This window comes from Coenobita brevimanus, chromosome 43, assembly GCF_032717465.1.
Source record: "Coenobita brevimanus isolate Jiangsu-jjx chromosome 43, ASM3271746v2, whole genome shotgun sequence".
Classification (NCBI taxonomy): Eukaryota; Metazoa; Arthropoda; class Malacostraca; order Decapoda; family Coenobitidae; genus Coenobita; species Coenobita brevimanus.
In genome coordinates, this window is record NC_136996.1 from 32,224,325 (window position 1) to 32,228,157 (window position 3,833).

A 3,833-nucleotide genomic window follows, 5' to 3' on the forward strand; every position below is an offset into this window, starting at 1 on the left:
AATTCAATTTTCCATGGCGGTTATGTACTGTATAATCATGAATAATTTTGTTGTCATTTTTCACGTTATTTTTTACTATAGGTTGTTTGTCAAGTCTTGGGTTGCTGAGTGAAGATGATAGTACATACAAGTGACCTTATAAAAGTCAGAAAGCGGAGACAGAGAGAGAGAGAGAGAGAGAGAGAGAGAGAGAGGGTTGCTGTGTGAGTGAAGAAGATAGTACATACAAGTGATCTTATATGTCAGAGAGAGAGAGAGAGAGAGAGAGAGAGAGAGAGAGAGAGAGGGTTGCTGTGTGAGTGAAGAAGATAGTACATACAAGTGATCTTATATGTCAGAGAGAGAGAGAGAGAGAGAGAGAGAGAGAGAGAGAGAGAGAGAGAGGGTTGCTGTGTGAGTGAAGAAGATAGTACATACAAGTGATCTTATGTCAGAAAGTGAGAGAGAGAGAGAGAGAGAGAGAGAGAGAGAGAGAGAGAGAGAGAGAGAGAGAGATTAAAAACACACACACACACACACACACACACACACACACACACACACACACACACAAACACACAGTATGAATGTGTGTGTGTGTGTGTGTGTGTGTGTGTGTGTGTGTGTGTGTGTGTGTGTGTGTGTGTGTGTGTGTGTGTGTGTGTGTGTGTGTGTGTGTGTGTGTGCTGGGGTGAAACAAGTAGGACTGTGCACTGCCTCTCAGAGGTTACTGACCCCCACCGTTGACTGCCAGACACAGGGAAAAATGCTGCCACAACCGAGCCGTGATAGATAAACAGACTGATAGATATATTGATTAACTGAAGATAGGTAGGAAGATAGGTTGATTGACAGGTAGATAGGTTGATTGATAGGTAAGCTGATTGACTGATTGACAGGGGGGTTCACTGACTGATAGGCAAGCTGATTGATTGGTAGATAGGTTGATTGAGTGGTAGGTAGATTGAAAGATAAGTTGATTGATTAATTGATTGATAGGTAGATAAAATGATAGGTAGACTGACTGATAGGTAAGCTCACTGGCAGATTGATAGATGGGTGGGTAGAGACTGATTGATAGATAGGTAGGTACGTAGACTGACAGAGAGATGGGCAGGTAGGAAGATAGACAGGTAGAGAGAGAGAGAGAGAGAGAGAGAGAGAGAGAGAGAGTAGACAACTATGGAATGATGAAAATCCTTGTAAGGTTTGGCAAAAGACAAGTCCAAAATTAAATACATTTCGACTACACGAAAGTATTAAGCATTCGATTTTTTTTTCAAAGTCCCAACCATCCCTTAGAATGTACAGATTTTACTTTAACTTGGTCTAGATTTTCGTCCTTTTGCAGTTTATTTCACGTAGCTCAGTGGCAGAATAAGAAGACAATTCGACGCCTCTACTGTATATCTTTTTCAGTGCGCTTCTTCGTGACAAGTACTGTACTCGAGTGCTAATCCACTGCTACTACTCTGCATTGATGATGAAGAGATGGCAATTTTAGGCTACCTTATAGCAAAAATCGTAATTCTCGTAACCTTCTCTACAAAGCTATGAGACGAATGATGCTATTTGGTAGGAGCAAAAGTGAGATAAAATTGTTTGATAAGGACAAGATTAAGATGAAAAAGAATGCACCGAATAGACAGCAATTCTGTCATTTAAAACTGTTCAGAAGGAACGAGGATATTTGTGAAAAGTTACTGACATGGTAACTAGTTAGTTATTCGTTAATTTAAAACTTTTTGACTGAAGCAGGGGCAAGAAAAAAAAAAGTAGTGTATTGAAATAGTTACCAGGCAATGATTCTGTAATTTACACTGGACTTAAATGCAAAAAAGTTACGCAAAAAAAAGGCATCTGATGACGAGGACTGACTGGTACTTTCACCGCCATGGCCACCGCTTCCCCCGCCAGAGTATGCATAGTGCCGGAAGTAATGCTGTCTGGAACCTCTTACCTGTGGTGGGGTCCGGTGGTGCAGTGGTTAACACATCTTGGTCGAAACTGCAAGAGCCAGAGTTCGATTTTTTAGCTGATCATCTACTGTTGGACGATTCCGATTTTTTGGTCGATATACTTTTGGACGATTTCGATTTTGGTGTTGGTCGTCTACTATTGGACAATTTCGATTTTGGGTTGATTAATATTGGACGATTTCAATTTTGGGTTGATTAATATTGGACGATTTCGATTTTGGGTTGATTAATATTGGACGATTTCGATTTTGGGTTGATTAATATTGGACGATTTCGATTTTGGGTTGATTAATATTGGACGATTTCAATTTTGGGTTGATTAATATTGGACGATTTCGATTCTGGGTTGATTAATATTGGACGATTTCGATTCTGGGTTGATTAATATTGGACGATTTCGATTCTGGGTTGATTAATATTGGACGATTTCGATTCTGGGTTGATTAATATTGGACGATTTCGATTCTGGGTTGATTAATACTGGACAATTTCGATTTTGGGTTGATCATTTATTACTGAATGATTTCGATTTTGGAGTCGATCATCTACTATCGGACGATTTCGATTTCGGGGTCATCTACTGTTGAACGATTCCGATTTTAGGTTGATCATTTACTACTGGACGACTTCAATTTAGGGTTGATCATCTGCTGTTGGACGACTTTGATTCTTGGCCCGGTCAGACTGTTTGGATAAGTTGGTTTCCCCCGTTGTCCTTGTTCATCCTGCAGAAAAAAATGATGACCTGGATGTAATAGTACAGTTCTTACACATTAACTTGGCCCATATTTTCATCCTTTTGCAGCTTATTTCTCGTACCTCAGTGGCAGAAAAAGGCAGTACCATGGCTCTACATTCTTTCCGGAGCACTTCCTCGTGACCAGCATCAGATTCTAGCTTTAATATGTAGTTACAGCTCAACATCAACACAGAGATGGCAAATTTAGGCCAAGTATGCGAGTTTGGACGTTACAACTCATTTTTCTCTTGTCTGTTATTGAGGTAAACTTAGGATGATAATTTTTAAAACTATATAAATATCATAAAAAAATGTTATGGTATAATATGCAAAATAAATCGCTTAAGAAGAGGTGCTGCGAAGCCTCTGATGCCACTTATACAGACCTCAAAGCCCTCAAGCTGAAAGACAAGACAGAAGTCCGTGTTTCTTTCCACTTGACCTCTCCAAGTTTTTCCTCCTCCCTCCCTCCGAACTTTTTCTTCTCTCCATTCCTGCCTCCCTCCCTCCGATCTCCTTCCTTCTTGCCAACGACCTTGCCACGTCTGCCGTCTCCACCCGGGTAACTCTCTCCAAACTCCCGGATGCGTCAGACGGAGGGAAAGGGAGGCACGCCGGGAATATTTTTATCTCTGGTTCAACTCACACTAACTATTCCTAACCACTACCCCCATCCTAGCCTTGCCCCCTTACTCCTCCTACAGCAATTTTTTCCTCATGACTTCCTCGAATGCATCTAGTTTCTTCTGGAACTCTTCAGACCGAAATATTCTGCCGCCAATAGAAACTGTCTGAAAGCCAGAGAAAAGCCCCGAACAGGATGCGTCTCGCCGAACTCAACTTTCGCTTTCGCTCTCCCCCGCTCGAGTTATTTTCGGACGCTGGCTGGCTATTTTCGTTGGTTGTTTTATTCCATCCTCGTTCCGTAATTTTTAGGATGATTTTCAGTGATTTATGACCAGTTGGGGGTGATGATGGTTATGGTAATGGTGAGGGTCGAGGTACTGCTGTTTATGAAGCTCATGGAAGTCGAAGCTTGGAGGCGATAATGGTGGTGATGATCGTGATTTTTTTCGGCGGTGTTGACCCTCCTAAGCTGGATAAAATAGTGTGTTTGTGGCAAGAAGAGAATAGTC